Source organism: Macaca mulatta, chromosome 10 (genome assembly GCF_049350105.2).
Source record: "Macaca mulatta isolate MMU2019108-1 chromosome 10, T2T-MMU8v2.0, whole genome shotgun sequence".
NCBI classification, from domain to species: domain Eukaryota; kingdom Metazoa; phylum Chordata; class Mammalia; order Primates; family Cercopithecidae; genus Macaca; species Macaca mulatta.
In genome coordinates this window covers 15,117,037-15,135,762 of record NC_133415.1, presented here as the reverse complement: position 1 = coordinate 15,135,762, position 18,726 = coordinate 15,117,037, and the positions used below count along the sequence as shown (strand labels likewise).

Genomic DNA, 18,726 nt, shown 5'->3' with positions numbered 1-18,726 from the left:
CAAGATTATTCCCAGTGAACCTCGAATCCTGGCATGTGCGCCCTTGTGTAGACCCCTCCCATGTTGAATAGGGATGAGCTGGGTAACCAACAGGGTATTTCAGGAAAATAGAGTGTGACTTCTGAGGCTAGGTTGGAAGTTGCCTGGGATCACAATCCAAATCAACCACGTGTACTCAAATTTTTGTCTCTGATCTGCTTCTGCTTCAAACCAAGTTAGGATCCCCCAGTGCAAGAGGCTCTCTCTTGGGCCACCCACTGTGGGGGAAGCCAGCTGCCATATCATGAGGACACTCAAGCAGCCCTGTGGAGAGGTCCAATGGCAGGGAACTGAGGCCTCCTGCCCACAGCCAGCATCAAGTTACCGGCCATGTAAGTGAGGTATCTTGGAAGCAGATCCTCCAGCCTGAGTCAACCTGCAGATAACTGCAGACCCAGCTGACATCTTTTTTTTTTTTTTTTTTTTTGAGACAGGGAAGGTCTAGCTCTATTGCCCCGGCTGGAGTGCAATGGCATGATCACAGCTCACTGCAGCCTCGACCTCCCAGGCTAAAGTGATCCTCTCACCTCAGCCTCTCAAGGAGCTGGGATCACAGGCATGTACCACTACACCCACACCCAGCCAATTATTGTTTTTTGTTTTTGTTTTTGTTTTTGAGACGGAGTCTTGCTCTGTCACCTTGGCTGGAGTGCAGTGGCACGATCTCAGCTCACTGCAAGCTCCGCCTCCCGGGTTCACGCCATTCTCCTGCCTCAGCCTCCCGAGTAGCTGGGACTACAGGCGCCCACCACCGCGCCCGGCTAGTTTTTTTTTGTATTTTTAGTAGAGATGGGGTTTCACCATATTAGCCAGGATGGTCTCGATCTCCTGACCTTGTGATCTGCCCGCCTCGGCCTCCCAATGTGCTGGAATTACAGGTGTGAGCCACTGCGCCCGGCCCCCCCCTTTTTTTTTTTTTTTAAAGATGGGGTCTCACTGTGTTGCCCAGGCTGATCCCAAACTCCTGGGCTCAAGCAATCCTCCCACCTCAGCCTCCCAAAGTGCTGGACATGTGTGAGCCACCATGCCCAGCCTCCAGCCAACATCTTGACAGCAACTTCATAAGAGATGCTGAGTCAGAACCACCCAGCTAAACCACTCCTAAATTCTTGACCCACTGGAACTGTGCAAGATAATAAATATCTATGGTTGTTTCAAGTTGCTAAGCATTTCAAATCTTAGCAGCTTGAAACAACCATAGATATTTGGGGAAATCTGTTAGACAGTAACAACTAACACAGGTCACCATTCAAAAGTTGCAGTTGGCCGGGTACAGTGGCTCACACCTGTAATCCCAGCACTTTGGGAGGCCAGGGTGGGTGGATCACCTGAGTTCGGGAGTTCGAGACCAGCCTGGTCAGCATGGAGAAACCCTGTCTCTACTAAAAATGCAAAAAATTAGCCAGGCATGGTGGTGCATGCCTGTAATCCCAGTTACTTGGGAGCCTGAGGCAGGAGAATCGCTTGAACCTTGGAGGCGGGGATTGCCGTGAGCCAAGATTGCGCCACTGTACTTCAGCCTGGGCAACAAGAGTGAAACTCTGTCTCAATAAATAAATAAATAAATAAATAAAAATAATAAGTAATAAAAATGTGCCGGACACCCAGACTGCAGATCTGGTTTCTGGCTTCTACTCTTAATTCTTTTCTTAACTGGCAAGCCTGAGGCAAATCCCTGTCATCTCTAGGATTCTATCAGCACATCTGCGAAATGGGGGTTGTTGCCTTATGACATAGGTTTTCAAATCTGTATATTTCACAGTGAAACCCTTTGTGCAAAAAAAAATCTTACGCTAGAAGCCGGCACTGTTAGGACTCCAGTGTTGTGAACCCCGGTGGGACTTACATCTGCCAGCACCTGTGACACTCTGCTGAAGGGCTCGACCCGAGCTCAGAAGGCTGCAGGTGCTGAGAACTTAATGCTCTTTGGGAGCAGCTCTCAACTTCGCCTGTGCTTCCTCAACGCTTGGGCAAATAACTGGGAGGTCCTGTTCACTTGCTAGAAAACATCTGCTTCCCTTCTCTGTCTCTCTCCCACTGCCTTACCTAAGTTGCCTGGGATCACCATCCAAATCAACCACGTGTACTCAAATTTTTGTCTCCGATCTGCTTCTGCTTCAAACCAAGTTAAGATCCCCAAATGCAAAACAAGTACCAGCTATGGTCCCAGGAGGCAGGCGGGTCAGTGAGGGCTGAGCTGTGCAGGGGCCTTCCCCAGGGCTGGGCCTGCACATGGGCCTTGAGCGATAGATTACTTTATTTACTTATTTACTTATTTATTTTTTGAGACAGAGTTTCGCTCTTATTACCCAAGTTGAAGTGCAATGCTGCGATCTCGGCTCACTGCAACTTCCGCCTCCCGGAGTCAGGCAATTCTCCTGCCTCAGTCTCCCAAGTAGCTGGAATTATAGGCATGTGCCACCACACCCAGCTAATTTTGTGTTTTTAGTAGAGACAAGGTTTCACCATGTTGGTCATGGCTGGTCTCGAACTCCTGACCTCAGGTGATCCACCCGCCTCGGCCTCCCAAAGTGAGCCACGGCACCTGGCCTCAATAGGATACTTTAACAAGGACGGGATTGATCAAAACGTGGTTAGGTTGGCCGAGTGGGGTGGGGAAGGAAGGGAGTAAATAGAAAAGCCCAACTAGGGAGGGAAGCTCATGAACTGAGACACCAGGTGTTGGGACCCTGACGTGACAGTGCTCTGTCCCATCCTCCATGGTGACCAAGTTGCTCAGTGGCAGTTCTCTCCGTATCTTCCCTTTTCACCCAAGACCATGTTCCTCTTTTGACCAAGAAAGTAACCCAAAAGGGATTGTGGTCGCTTTCTTATCATGCCTGTGGTGGAGGCAGAGGATACACGTCAGGCCCTTCTCAGGCCCATGGCCCCAAGCAACTCCTCCAAGGATGACATCCCAGCTACGCCAGGGCCACTGCAGGACACCTTCCAAACTGAGCCGGAGGAGGGAAGGAGCTCCATGCAGTGTCCTGCGATTCAGGCCCGAAGCACGGTGGGCAGCGTGTTCCTAGGGAGTGAGCACTGGGAAGGGAGTCCAGCTGCTGACTTACGGCATGGTCTCACCCAAGAGTCTTTATCCTGAACTTCTTCAGAATTTCCTCCTGAGTTTCTTCAACAACATCCACACACCAAGATCATGGGACAGGATATGTGAAAGGGCTTCACGAACCACAAACCATCAACAATCGTGCAGTTCAGCTGCAAGTTATTATTCCAGTGGCTTCTGGGGGGCAAAGCCCTGTCCTTATTCCACATTGTGTCCCAGAGCCTGGCACAGGGCCTGATGAATGGCAGGAGCTCAGTCATTGCTTGTTGAATGAATGAATGAGGGAATGAATGAGAGAGTGGATATGTCATCCAGTTTGACAATTCAATTCAACCAACTATCGCTGGGGGCCTACTATGTGCAGGAGCTGGGCTGAGCACTGAGGAAAATCACAAAAAACAGATGGGTTTTGTTTTGTTTTGTTTTGAGATGGAGTTTCGCTCTTGTCGCCCAGGCTGGAGTGCAGTGGTGCAATCTCAGCTCACAGCAACCTACACCTCCCGGGTTCAAGTGATTTTCCTGCCTCAGCCTTCCCAGTAGCTGGGATTACAGGCTCCCGCCACCATGCCTGGCTAATTTTTGTATTTTCAGTAGAGACGAGGGTTCGACATGTTGGCCAGGCTGGTCTCGAACTCCTGACCTCAGGTGATCCACCCGCCTCAGACTCCCAAAGTGCTGGGATTACAGGCGTGAACCATCGTGCCCGGCTTAAATTCCAGTTTCTTTAAGCCAAATGAGTCAAGTCTCTGTCATCTGCAAAAGATAAAGTCCTGATTAATACACTTAAGTTTACAGATGTAATTCAATAATACCCCTTCTCAGGGATGCCTGCCCTGAACACCACGTGGCTCCTCCCTGCTCCAGCACGCTGTCCTCCGACCATTTGGTTTCATCCTCTCCTTGTTCCTTAGCATCTTGCGTGTGAATTGTGCCACTCCATTGACATTTGAGGCACTGTTTAAAAAAATTTTTTTTGGCCATGTGCAGTGGCTCATGCCTGTAAACTCAGCGCATTGGGAGGCCAAAGCAGCAGGATCCCTTCAACCCAGGAGTTTGATACCAGCCTGGGCAACATGGCGAGACCCTGTCTCTACAAAAAAAAAAAAAAAAAAAAAATTAGCTGGGTGTGGTGGAGCATGCCTGTGGTCCCAGCTATTCAGGAAGTTAAGATGGGAGAATTGCTTCAGCCCAGGAGGTTGAGGCAAGGCTACAGTGAGCTATGATCACACCACTGCACTCCAGCCTGGGCGACAGAGCAAGACTCTATCCAAAAAAGAAAGAAAAAAGGAAGAAAGGAGGGAGGGAGGGAGGGAGAGAGAGAGAGAGATTGATTCACAAGGCAAAGAAAAGAAAAAGAAAGGAAGGAAGGAAGGAAGGAAGGAAGGAAGGAAGGAAGGAAGGAAGGAAGGAAGGAAGGAAGGAAGGAAAGGGAGAGAGAGGGAAAAAGAGGAAGAAAGAGAAAGAAAGAGAGAAATAAAGATTCAGAAGACTCTAAGGCCGGGCGCGGTGGCTCACGCCTGTAATCCCAACACTTTAGGAGGCCGAGGCGGGTGGATGACGAGGTCAGGAGATCGAGACCAACCTGGCTAACACAGTGAAACCCCATCTCTACTAAAGAATACAAAAAATTAACCGGGCGTAGTGGGGAGCACCTATAGTCCCAGCTACTTGGGAGGCCGAGGCAGGAGAATGGCGTGAACCCAGGAGGCAGAGGTTGCAGTAAGCTGAGATTGCGTCACTGCACTCCAGCCTGGGCAACAGAGCAAGACACCATCTCAAAAAAAAAAAAAAAAAGAAAAAAAAGAGAAGACTCTACCATAACAAAAAAAAAAAGAAGAAGAAGAAGAAAGAAAAACAGAGAGAAAGAGACAAAAAGAGAAAGAAAGCGAGAGAAAGAAAAAGAAAGAGAAAAACAGAGAAAGAAAGGTGGTTAAAGAAAGCTCAGGTGTGGGGCCAGGTGTTGGGGCTCACGCCTGTAATCCCAGCACTTTGGGAGGCAGAGGTGGGCAGACCACAAGGTCAGGAGTCCAAGAGCAGTCCAGTCAATATAGTGAAACCCCGTCTCTACTAAAAATACAAAAAATTAGCTGGGCGTGGTGGCACGAGCCTGTAGTCCCAGCTACTCAGGAGGCTGAGGCAGGAGAATCGCTTAAACCCAGGGGGCAGAGGTTTCAGTGAGCCAAGATCATACCACTGTGCTCCAGCCTGGGTGACAGAACGAGACTCTGTCTCAACAAAACAAAACAAACAACAAGAAAAGAAAGCTCAGGTGTTTTTTTCAATTTCTTCTTCTTTTTCCCCAGAGACAGCATCTCACACTGTTGCCCAGGCTGGTCTTGAACTCCTGGCCTTAAGCAATCCTCCTGCCTCAGCCTCTCAAAGTGCTGGGATTACAGGAGAGGTACCGCACCGGCCTCAGGTGTTTTCTGGGCTTCTGTGCATTTCTGCTTCTCTCTGCGTTTCTGCTTATCTCTGACTCTCCCTGTCTGTGTCTCTCTCTTTCTCCCATACTCTTGCCACCTTTCTCTGTGTAGTAACTTACTTTCCCCCTCTGTTTCCTTTTCTCCTGCCTCTGCCTCTATGCCTCTGACCGCTCATTTTCTGTTACCTTCTGTCTCTGGTTCTCTCCTCTCTCTCATTGTATTTTTTTTTCTTTCTCTCCCAGGCTCTTCCAACTCGTTCTGCCCCTTTCCCTTCCTCCTCCTCCTCCTCCTTTCTCCTCCCACCTCTTTCCCTGCCCTGTCTACCCCCTGGAGCTCCCGCACAGGGACCCAGCTGGCCTCTCAGAGAGAAGAGGCTCCCTGGGGGCCCAGCAGGAAGTGCAGTTTCCCCTTTGACCTGTCAGTTGGCCACTGGGAACACAGCTTCCCTCCCACTACTGTCCACCCAGGCAGCCCGTGCAGGCTCCCTGGAGCTCGGGATAGAGTTTTGAATCTCGCATTTGAGGGGCTCTGAAGACAGGCTTTAGCCGGAGTGGGAGAGAAGGGGACTGGGCTCCAGGGGAGGAGAACCCCATTTTCACGGGGCACCTCCTGGGTGCTGGCTCCCCACCAGGTCCTGGGGAGAGAGATTGTCAAAGGCCACAGTCCCTTTCTGGGAGACAGAAAGACACAAAAGGGAAAGAGCTGGGGGATGGGGGGCAAGAGAGGTCTCTGTGGAGGTGGGGCTTCCGGGCCAGCCTGGGTGAAAAGAACCACCCCCACACATTGCAGGGCTCCTAAGATATTTTTACAGGGACTGATGACCCTTAGGAGGGGCGGTGTGGTGTCAGAAAGCGTCCAGGAGTCGGAGTCAGAGGTCCGGCTTCCGAGTGCATATCCACCATGCTGTGTGCAACCTTGGCCATCTGGGGTAACCTCTCCCTGCCCGTTTGTGTCAGAGGCATTGGAAACACAGCAACTCCATCTTGAATAGGAGCTGGGTAAAATGAGGCTGAGACCTACTGGGCTGCATTCCCAGATGGTTAAAACATTCTAAGTCACAGGATGAGCTAGGAGGTCAGCACAAGACACAGGTCATAAAGACTTTGCTGATCAAACAGGTTGCAATAAAGAAGCTGGCCCAAGGCCGAGCACGGGGGCTCACTCCTGTAATCCCAGCACTTTGGGAGGTTGAGGCGGGCAAATCACCTGAGGTCGGGAGTTTGAGACCAGCCTGACCAATGTGGAGAAACCCCGTCTCTACTAAAAATACATAATTAGCTGGGCATGGTGGCGCATGCTTGTAATCCCAGCTACTCAGGAGGCTGAGGCAGGAGAATCACTTGAACCTGGGAGGCGGAGGTTGCAGTGAGCCAAGATTGCGCCATTGCGCTCCAGCCTGGGCAACAAGAGCGAAACTCTGTCTCAAACAAACAAACAAACAAACAAACAAAAATAAACTGGCTCAAACCCACCAAAATGGCAACAACAGTGACCTCTGGCCATCCTCACTGCTACACTCCCATCAGCACTATGACAGTTTACAAATGCCATGGCAATATCAGCAAGTCACCCTATATGGTCTAAAAAGGGGAGGTATGAATAATCTACTCCTTGTTTAGCATATAATCAAGAAATAACCATAAAAATGGGCAACCAGCGACCCTCAGGGCTGCTCTGTCTATGGAGTAGCCATTCTTATATTTCTTTACTTTCCTAATAAACTTGCTTTCACTTTACTCTATGGATTCGCCCTGAATTATTTCTTGCCTGAGATCCAAGAACCCTCTGTTGGGTCTGGATCAGGACCCCTTTCTGGTAACATTTCTTCATGTATAAAATAGGTGTAAGTGACCTGCTTATTATAAAGTGGTACAGAGTCCAGGGAGGGAGGCATTAAAGGAGCCAGAGGTAGCAGAGGGAACCCAAGCTGACTGACCTGCAGTGGCTATAAAAACTGCCATAACGGGTGGATCACCTGAGGTCGGGAGTTTGAGACCAGCCTGGCCAACATGGAGAAACTCCGTCTCTATTAAAAATACAAAATTAGGCCAGGTGCGGTGGCTCAAGCCTGTAATCCCAGCACTTTGGGAGTCCGAGAGGGGTGGATCACGAGGTCAGGAGATCGAGAGCATCCTGGCTAACACGGTGAAACCCCGTCTCTACTAAAAAAATACAAAAAACTAGCCGGGCGAGGTGGCGGGCGCCTGTAGTCCCAGCTACTCCGGAGGCTGAGGCAGGAGAATGGCGTGAACCCGGGAGGCGGAGCTTGCAGTGAGCTGAGATCTGGCCACTGCACTCCAGCCTGGGCGACAGAGTGAGACTCCGTCTCAAAAAAAAAAAAAAAAAAAAAAAAAACAAAATTAGCCGGGTGTGGTGACGTGCGCCTGTAATCCCAGCTACTTGGGAGGCTGAGGTAAGAGAATTGCTTGAGCCTGGGAGGCGGAGGTTGCAGTGAGCCCATATCACTCCACTGCACTCCAGCCTGGGTAACAAGAGTGAAACTCCATCTCAAAACAAAAAACAAAAAACAACGCCATAAACTGGGTGGCATCAAACAACACAAATGCGTCCTCTTACGGTTCTGGAGGTGGAAAGTCCATCAAGAGCCTCCCCAGGCCCGAGTCAAGTCAGCAGGGCCTTGATCCTCCTGGAGGCGCTGGAGAGAATCCACTTCCTGGCCATTTCTAGCTTCTAGGGCCATTCACCTTCCTTGGCTCTGATCTCCTTCCTCCCGGCTTCAAAGCCAGATGCCACACCCCCTCTCCCTCTCTTTTCCTCCCTCTTCCACATTTAATGACGCTATGACGACACTGGGCCAACCCAGGTAATCTAGGAAAATTTTCCTATTTAATGTCAGCAACCTTGATTTCACCTACAGCCCTAATTTCCCTCTGCTCTGCAACCTAATCACAGTTTCCAGGGACCAGAACCTGGACAATTTTCTGCCTACCATGCCTTTCAAAGGTGGAAGGTTTTATAGGCCTGACTCAGTTTAATCTTCCCAACAAGCAGAGGTGTGTGTGGGGGCGGGGGAATGTGGTGTTTAGTGCTGTTAACCCATTTTACAGATGAGGAGATGAAGGTTAAGATCACACCGTCATTAAGTGTTGGAGCTGAAATTCGAATCCCGGTCTGACCTCACATTCCATGCTCTTCCCACCCGCAGATTTTCTTTGAAACTTAAGGACTGTAGAAAAGCGAAACATTATTTAATTAACTCAGTAAATTTGTGAGCCAGGTGCAGTGGCTTATGCCTGTAATCCCAGCACTTTGGGAGGCCAAGGTGGGCGGACCACCTGAGGTCAGGAGTTTGAGACCAGCCTGACCAACATGGAGAAACCCCATCTCCACTAAAAATACAAAATTAGCCAGGCGTGGTGGCATATGCCTGTAATCCCAGCTACTTGGGAGACTGAGGCAGGAGAATCGCTTGAACCTGGGAGGCAGAGGTTGTGGTGAGCCGCGATGGCGCCATTGCACTCCAGCCTGGGCAAGAAGAGCAAAACTCCGTCTCAAAAATAAATAAATAAAAATAATAAAGAAATAAATTTGTGGAGCCCTCATACTATTCGTAAAGCAAAATGCTGAGTGTGGAGGGATATACAGAGACTGAAAATGTGGGCTCTTAGGTCGAGTGCAGTAGCTCACGCCTGTAATCCTAGCACTTTGGGAGGCTGAGGTGGGAGATTATTTGAGGTCAGGAGTTCGAAACCAGCCTGGCCAACATGGTGAAACCCTGTCTTTACTAAACAACAAACAAAACAGCTCAGTGAAGGTAGCTATTGTCATTACTACTATTTTAATTCTTTTTAAAAAAATTTTCCCCATTTTTAAAAATTCTCCATTCATGGCAAACTATTTGAATTATTATTATTATTATTTTTTTAAGATGGAGTCTTGGTCTGTTGCCCAGGCTGGAGTGCAGTGGTGCAATCTTGGTTCACTGCAACCTCTGTCTCCTGGTTCAAGCAATCCTCCTGCTTCAGCCTCCCAAGTAGCTGGGATCACAGGTGCGCACCACCACACCCGGCTAATTTTTGTATTTTTAGTAGAGATGGGGTTTTGCGGTGTTGGCCAGGCTGGTCTCAAACTCCTGACCTCAGGTGATCCACCCACCTCAGCTTCCCAAAGTGCTGGGATTACAGGTGTGAACCACCGCACCCGGCTGGCCAACTATTTGAATTCTGATCAGGATTCTGGGATAAGACAGCAAGATGAATGGTGTTGGATGCTTATAAATGTATTCTTTTGCAGGGGGGTGTAATAAAAGTACTGAACAGGGTGTCAAAAACCCAAATTGAAGGTCTTTGTTGTTCCCTAAAGATCAATGAATCTTGAGCAACCCACTCCTTTACTTGCCTTGGCTTCTTCAATCCCAGCACTTTGGGAGGCCGAGACGGGCGGATCACGAGGTCAGGAGATCAAGACCATCCTGGCTAACACGGTGAAACCCCGTCTCTACTAAAAAATACAAAAAACTAGCCGGGCGACATGGCGGGCGCCTGTAGTCCCAGCTACTCGGGAGGCTGAGGCAGGAGAATGGCGGGAACCCGGGAGGCGGAGCTTGCAGTGAGCTGAGATCCGGCCACTGCACTCCAGCCTGGGCGTCAGAGCGAGACTCTGTCTCAAAAAAGAAAAAAAAAATTATTTTTATGTATTTATTTATTATAGTTTATTTTATTTTTTGAGACAGAATTTCACTCTTGTTGCCCAGGCTGGAGTGCAATGGCACGATCTTGGCTTACCGCAACCTCTGCCTCCTGGGTTCAAGCGATTCTCCTGCCTCAGCCTCCCGAGTAGGTGGGATTACAGGCATGCACCAGCACACCCCGCTAATTTTGTATTTTTAGTGGAGACGGGGTTTCTTCATGTTGGTCAGGCTGGTCTCGAACTTCTGACCTCAGGTGATCCTCTCATCTCGGCCTCCCAAAGTGCTGGGATTACAGGCATGAGCCTGTATTGAATTAGGTCGCTAAGTGCCTTTTGCAGGTTGTAAAGAGCCATTCGGATATAAAGGCTCAGTTTGTCCTCACCATCTTCCCAGGAAGCATCTGCTAAATGGGGTGACCAGTAGGTCACTGGGATGAGTCACCGAGGTAACACACTAGCAGTGCCAAATAAACAGCCGCTGTCAAATTGACCCACTAAAACGCCAGGTGGACGGAGGATTATCATTGGAGGCCCAGAGTGCTTAGGTGACGTGCCCAGGGTCTCACTGTTACAGAGGGGGCTTAGGGATAGGGCCAGGATTCCCCAACTCCCTGTGTCCTTGCTGCTCCCCCACCCTGCCTATTCCAATCAAAGGTAAACTGAGCCAGTGGTCCTCCATTTCAGAGCAGGCCTGAGCGCCTGCTGACCCCAGGCCAGATGCAAGTGTCACCCTAAAATCTTACTGCCCTAAGGGCTTTACAAGTTGGCTAGTCCTGGGGTCTTTCCATGTAGCTATATGTAGCAAACCATGTCTCCCTCGGACATCCTACCTGGAACTCCCATGGGCAGGACAGAGAAACTAGAGTCCTGGGTCCCACGGTTACCCACCGCACCAGCTCCGCAGCCTTGGTGTTTTTGTCTGTTTGTTTTTGAGACGGGGTCTCACTCTGTCACCTAGGCTGGAGTGCAGTGGCATGATCATGGCTCACTGCAGCCTCAACCTCCCGGGCTCAAGTGATCCTCCTGCCTCAGCCTCCTGAGTAGCTGGACCCTAGGCATGTACCACCACACCCCGCTAATTTTTTCTATTTTTTGGTAGAGATGGGGGTCTCACTATGTTGCCCTGGCTGGTCCCAAACTTCTGGGCTCAAGTGATCCTCCTGCCTCAGCCTCCCAAAGTGCTGGGATTACAGACGTTGAGTCATCACCGATACCTGGCCCCTCGGGCCTTCTTATTTTTCTCAAGTATCTCATGTTTACTGCCTCTCTCCCAGGCCTTTACTTCTCCTCCTCCCTCTCCAGAGGCAATGTGCAATTAAAAGCAGGGACTCCCGGCTGGGTGCAGAGGCCATGCATCTAGTCCCAGCAACTCAGGAGGCTGAAGCGGGAGGACTGATTTAGGCCAGGAGTTGGAAACCAGCCTGGGCAACCTAGTGAGACTCATCTCTACAAAACAAAAAAGCAGGAACTCTGGAGTCCAAATACTGGTCCCTGCACTTATCTGCTGTGTGTCCTTGGACAAGTTACTTACCCTTTCTGAGCTCTGGCCCCTTCATCTGTGATATGGGGATATCGCGGTAGCACAATCACAGCGCTGTGTGAGGAATAAATGGGAGTCCTCACATCCGGCCTGCAGCAGCGCCTGACTCCCAGCGCACACCCCACAGTCTCACTGTTTACTTCACACAGCATTGATGTGGGCCCTCCCGGAGGCCATTTCTGATACCCTACATCCTACTCCCCCACCTGCATCCATTCCATAAACACTCATGGAGTGCTCTCTGGTGCCAGGCTGGGCTGGGCATGACGGGGAGACTAGTAGGAACCAGGCAAGGTCTCTTCTGGGAGCTCTGAGACAGGAGCCCCGAACCCTGTGCGGGAAGCCCCAGGAACTTGCTCTTGAACATTCTCGGGCTCCCCAAGGCCTCCTTCCCTGGGAGCTGAATGAATTGGCCTCACCCGCCAGTCCCCAGGTGACCCCGGGGGGGAGCTGAGAGCCTGGGACGGGTGCTGGGTTCCTCCATTTTGTTCCTCGGAGTCTGTGCCTGTGCTGAGAAGAATGGCCCCTGGCCCTCTTAACCCTGGAATGCTGAGCATTTCTTAACACCACTAAGGAGGAAGGGGTGGAGGCTTCCTCCCCCAAGCTCTAGAAGGATCCAAATTATTTGCTAAAACCACAGTCCAGGCGAGGTCTGGGCAGATGGGGGTCTCAGGAACCAGGCCGAGATTCTGGCTCTGTTACTCTGTGGGGAGTGGGAAGAGCAGCTGTCCCTAAAAAGGAAAATTAGCCATGCCTGGGGGTGGATGGATGGAGGGGAGACAGGAAAAGAACTCTTCCCCCATGGGGCTGCAGGGCTGCGGGGCTGCCCTGGACGTGCGTGGGCAGCCTGTTCTCCCAGCCCAAGTCCCTTCTCATCCCACTCCCTACTCCGAGTCTCCACCAGGTCATCCTTTTCTCTCTTCCCAGGCCTTATTTGTCAAACGCCTCTTTCTAGGGCCTCTGTTGGCTGGAGTCTAGTCTCAGATCATTCATTCCAGAGCTATTTACTATGTACCAGGAGCTGCACTTACTGGGGGTCCAGGCAGCTCAGGGAGGGGGACAGTGTGCTCCATGTGGGCAGGGGCTATGTCGTGTCTTCCATGGTGTCCCCAGTGCCTGGCTCAGCCTGGCCACAGGCTAGACGCTGGAGCAGGTTTTGGCAGGGCTGGCCCAGCTTTCCCAGCACCTCCAAGCCCACTCTTCGTCCTCGCCTGCATCCCACGGCTCCTTTCTCTCCCCGTCCCTTCCCCAGCTCTGCTCCCCTAGCCCCCACTGCCCTGTTTGCTCAGCTGCCTATGGGGGCCTGCACTCCACCTCCACTGGGCCCACAGCCAAGGTCAACAGGGCCAGCCTCCTGGCCCTGGAGATGTGGGTGCAACACAGGCTCCAACTGAGGGGCACCAGACCTCCCGGACTATTCCTAGGCCGGCTCTCCGCTACCCACCTCGGCCACATTCTGAGTGGTCTCCCAAATTCAGACCCAAGAGGCCAATTTCCTGGGCTCCTGTATCAGTCAGGCCTTGACCAGAAAAACAGAACCTGGAGGAAATACAGAGGCAGAGATAAAGATGGACAGATGGATTGCAAGGAATTGGCACACGTGATTGTGAGGCTGACTGGGAAAGGCTGACAGGTGCAGGCAGGCCGGTGGCAGGGGTGGGCTGGGGCTCAGGCAGGGACTGAAGCCACTGGCCGCAGGTGGAATTTCTTCCCATCTCCAGATTCCTAACTCCATCACCTCTGCAAAGTACCTTTTGCCATGTAAATCCACATTTGCAGGTTTGGGGGATCAGGACGTGGACATCTTCGGGGTCATTATCTGGCTCACCACAACCCCCAAGGGCCTACTGCCCTTCCATGTATTCATTCACTCATGTCTTTCTTTCTTTTTTTTTTTTTTTTTGAAATGGAGTCTTGCTCTGTTGCCCAGGCTGGAGTACAGTGGCACAGTCTTGGCTCACTGCAACCTCCGCCTCTCGGCTTCAAGCGATTCTCCTCCCTCAACCTCCCGAGCAGCTGAAATTACAAACATGAGTCACCACGCCCGGCTGGTTCTTGTATTTTTAGTAGAGATGGGATTTCACCATGTTGGCCAGGCTGGTCTCGAACTCCTGGCCTCAAGGGATCTGCCCACTTTGACCTCCCAAAGTGCTGGGATTACAAGTGTGAGCCACCACACCCGGCCTCATTCACTTATCTCTTTTCCCAGGGTCCACCTACCCAGGTTAGACCTGCTGGCTGAGGACACCGAGGGAGGCAGACCATGACCCTGCCCACCATAATTAAGTATTGGAGGCCACCGTCTAGTGGCAGAGGCAGCCACAGAAACAGATAGAGATACAGAGAAACAGGTGACTCAGGGAGGTCAGGGCACAGGACCTTTATGACATGTGGGGAGGGTGAGGTCTGAGAATGGAGGAGGGAAAGACCGGCTGTTGGAGGGAAGGGGTGCCTGTGGGGCCTCTCCCCTGGAGCCCTGGGACCCTGCTGTGCTCGGGGTACAGAGTCTGCACCGAGCGACAATGCACAGTTAGGCAGGCTCTGTGCAGTCAGTTTTACTCCAACCCTTTGTTGGTAAGAAGGGAGGGAATGGGTTATGTTAAAACAAACACAGAGAGCAGGGAGTGGAAGGCCACATTCACAGGGTTCCTTCAGTAAACAATAAAGACCTGGAGGAACTGTCGAGTGGGCCTGTAGTTCAGTTCCTTGACCTGCCTTTTCCCTCCCCGCTTTCTCCTCCTGTATCCCACTAGCTCCTCTTGCAATGAGGCACTGCTGTGGGTTTGAGAAGCGCTGAACGGCCCAGAGCTCAGCCTGGACTAGAAAGACTCAGGCGCACCGGGCGTAGTGGCTCACACCTGTAATCCCAGCACTTTGGGAGGCCGAGGCAGGCCTGAGGTCAGGAGTTCGACACCAGGCTGACCAACATAGAGAAACCCTGTTTCTATTAAAAATACAAAATTAGCCAGGCGTGGTGGCGCATGCCTGTAATCCCAGCTACTCAGGAGGCTGAGGTGGAGAATTGCTTGAACCCGGGAGGTGGAGGTTGCAGTGAGCTGGGGTCACACCGCTGCACTCCAGCCTGGGCGACAACAGTACAACTCCATCTCAAAAAAAAAAAGAAAGATTCAAGTCCTCCTTCATTGATCCACAGACAGTGCACAGAGATGCCCAGCCAGGTTCTTCCTGCCAACACACATCTGAGGAAGGGACCTGGCCAAGGGCTGGCTGGTCAATAAAAGTCCCCTCCATTCACAGCCTTCCCTGTCCCCATCCCCCAACCTCTGGCTTTCACCAGCTTCCTCTAGCTTCTTTTCAATACAGCTTTCACTGCTGGCCGCCTCTGTGTCTTTGGTATCCCACTAGGTGCCGGGCTCTCTGCTCAGCAGTGCGGATGCAAGAGGAAACCAGGGTGGCCTATCAAAGCAGCGCCTGGGTTTGAATTCTGGCCTCACCGCTTAAAGCCGAGTGGGGTAAGTTTCCTTTCCTTTTCTGTCAAATTAGGGTATTTCCCCACCCTCACACCTGGCTTAAGGCACTCATCTTCAGCTCAGGAGGAATCCTGCCCACAGTTACAAAGGCCCAGTTACTCAATCTCCTGCTGCAATAGACCGCACCCTCCACTGCAAGAACAGTCCCTAGAAAAGCAGCCACTGTGACTACCGGGTTCACCACAGCGTCGCCAATGTCTCTCACCGGGTGTGCCACGTGGCAGGGGCACAATAAATGTCCCCCTTCCTTCAGCTAATGCATATTAATCAGCAGACAGGTGCTAAGCTAAGACTTAGGCATATCTTTTCTCATTTTCCAGCTGAGTAAAGTGAGACTCAGAGACGTCAAGTGGCTTGCCCATGGTCACAAAGCACAGAAGTGACTAAGCTGATATTTAGAACTAGTTCTTCCACCAGACTTTTTCCACTTCACCCAAAGTGTCAAAGCGTAGAAGTGTGGATGCAAGGAAAGGTGTGGCCTTTTGGGGAGACGACCAGAACAACAGATGAGAAATGGGCTGGGGCAGGTTCCCTATGGGCATTGAAGATCAAGTGGGGGACAGGAAGGCTTAGGCTTTTATCTTATATGCTACAGGACTGGAGGTTTGTTCCTGCTTTGGGCCCTTGTGAAACTAACGTAGAGGCCGGGCACGGTGGCTCACGCCTATAATCCCAGCACTCTGGGAGACCGAGGTGGGCAGATCACCTGAGGTTGGGAGTTCGAGACCAGCCTGACCAACATGGAGAAACCCCATCTCTACTAAAAATACAAAATTAGCCGGGCGTGGTGATGCATGCCTGTAATTCCAGCTACTCGGGAGGCTGAGGCAGGAGAATTGCTTGAACCCAGGAGGCAGAGGTTGTGATGAACCAAGATCATGCCATTGCACTGCAGCCTGGGCAACAAGAGCGAAACTCCGTCTCAAACAAACAAACAAACAAACAAACAAACAAACTAAAGTGGTCACAGGCAGAGGACTTATCACAGTACTCAGTTTTCTTACCTGAAAACATAGCACAGATAAACTGATAAGGGTTAATAATCCCAGTGGAGAGAGTTTGAGCCTTAGCGTCAAATATATCTGGGTTAAAATTCCAGCACTACCACTTCCTGGTTGGGGGATCTCGGCAAACAAAATTTTTACCCTTCTGCGTCTCAGTGTCCAGCTCAGGAGGATAGGCCTGATCTTTTTTTTGAGATGGAGTCTCGCTCTGTTGCCCAGGCTAGAGTGTAGTGGCACAATCTTGACTCACCGCAACCTCTGCCTCCTGGGTTCAAACGATTCTTCTGCCTCAGCTTCACGAGTAGCTGGTACTACAGGTGTGCGCCACCACGCCCGGCTAATTTTTGTGTTTATTTATTTATTTATCGTTTTAGTAGAGATGAGGTTTCACCATGTTGGCCAGGCTGGTCTCGAACTCCTGACCTTAAGTGATCCACCCACCTCAGCCTCCCAAAGTGCTGGGATTACAGGCGTGAGCCACCGTGCCCTGCCTGATTTTTTTTTCCAAGACAGAGTCCTGCTATATCACCCAGGCTGGAGTGCAGTGGCTCGATCTTGGCTCACTGCAACCTCTACCTCCTGAGTTCAAGCGATTCTCCTGGCCCATCCTCCTGAGTAGCTAGGATTACAGGCACGTGCCACCACGCCCAGCTAATTTTGTATTTTTAGTAGAGACAGGGTTTCACTATGTTGGCCAGGCTGTCTCAAACTCCTGACCTCAGGTGATCCACCCACCTCGGCCTCCCAAAGTGCTGTGACTACAGGCATGAGCCATGACGCCTGGTCACTCTACGGGCTTTTCATTTCTTTCTTTCTTTCTTTCTTTTTTTTTTTTTTTTGAGACAAGGGCTCTCTCTCTCAGCCAGGCTAGACTGCAGTGACGCAATCACAGCTCACTGTAGCCTCGACCTTCCAGGCTCGAGCCATCCTCCCATCTCAGCCTCCCAAGTAGCTGGGACCTCAGGCTCATGCCACCAAGCCTGGCTAGTTTTGATTTATTTTTTGTGGAGATGAGGTCTCACTTTGTTACCCAGGCTGATCTCGAGCTCCTGGACTCAAGCATCTTCCTGCTTCGGCCATCCAAAGTACTGGGATTACAGGTGTAAGCCATGGTGCCTGGCCTCTTTTTCTTTCCTTTCTTTCCTTTCTTTCCTTTCCTTCCTTCCTTTCCTTCCTTTCCTTCCTTTCCTTCCTTTCCTTCTTTCTTTCCTTCCTTCCTTCCTTCCTTCCTTCCTTCCTTCCTTCCTTCCTTTCCTTCCTTCCTTCCTTCCTTCCTTCCTTCCTTCCTTCCTTCCTTCCTTCCTTCCTTCCTTCCTTCTTTCTTTCTTTCTTTCTTTCTTTCTTTCTTTCTTTCTTTCTTAAGAGTCAGGGTCTCAGGCCGGGTGTGGTGGCTTATGCCTGTAATCCCAACACTTTGGGAGACTGGAGTGGGTGAATCACTTGAGGTCAGGAGTTCGAGACCAGCCTGGTCAACATGGCGAAACTCCATCTCTACTAAAAATATAAAAATTAGCCAGGCATGGTGGTGCGTGCCTGTAATCCCAGCTACAGGGAGGCTGAGGCAGGATAATTGCTTGCACCTGGGAGGTGGAGGTTTCAGTGAGCCGAGACTGAGCCACTGCACTCCAGCCTGGACGACAGGGCAAGGCTATGTCTCAAGAAAAAAAAAAAGAGTCAGGATCTCACTTTGTCACCCAGGCTAGAGTGCAATGGCACGATCATACCTCACTGCAACCTCCAATTTCTGGGTTCAAGTGATCCTCCCACCTCACCCTCCCAAATTGCTGAGATTACAAGTGTGAACCACCACACCTGGATAATTTTAAAAATTTTTTTGTAGAGATGGGAATCTCACTATATTGCCAGGTCTGGTCTCGAACTCCTGGCCTCAAGGGATCCTCCCACCTCCCAAAGTACAAAGATTACAAGCATGAGCCACCACACCCAGCTAATTTCTTATTTCAGTAAATGGGGCCTGGAGGTGGAAATTCAGCACTGGACGCAAACCGTGGAGTCTCTAAAGCCTAATTCAGAATACGGTCAGAGAGTGGACACCCACCAGGTCCAGGCACCTGGTTCCTGAAGCCCCCAAGGATTTAAAATAAGGAGTTCCCATATAAGGTAACAAGGGTGGCCAGATTTAACAAATACAAATACGAAACATCTGGCTTCAATTTCGGATAAATAAATAACTTTTTAGCATAAGTACGTCCCAAATATTATATGGGACAAACTTACACTAAAAAATTCTTTTACTGGGCCGGGCGCGGTGGCTCAAGCCTGTAATCCCAGCACTATGGGAGGCCGAGACGGGCGGATCACGAGGTCAGGAGATCGAGACCATCCTGGCTAACTCGGTGAAACCCCGTCTCTACTAAAAAAAAAAATACCTCGCCGGGCGAGGTGGCAGGCGCCTGTAGTCCCAGCTACTCCGGAGGCTGAGGCAGGAGAATGGCGTAAACCCGGGAGGCAGAGCTTGCAGTGAGCTGAGATCTGGCCATTGCACTCCAGC

At 50.9% G+C, this 18,726-nt stretch overlaps 1 long non-coding RNA gene across 1 annotated transcript; it reads right to left on the bottom strand.

Moving 5' to 3' along the window:
* Positions 1-2,277: 2,277 nt before the first annotated feature.
* On the bottom strand, positions 2,278-12,263 carry LOC144331753 (uncharacterized). The gene is made up of 3 exons (XR_013399146.1): positions 12,139-12,263; positions 11,711-11,773; positions 2,278-3,859 (listed from the first exon to the last, which is right to left on the bottom strand). It is a non-coding gene; the product is annotated as an uncharacterized LOC144331753 (long non-coding RNA).
* Positions 12,264-18,726: the final 6,463 nt, after the last annotated feature.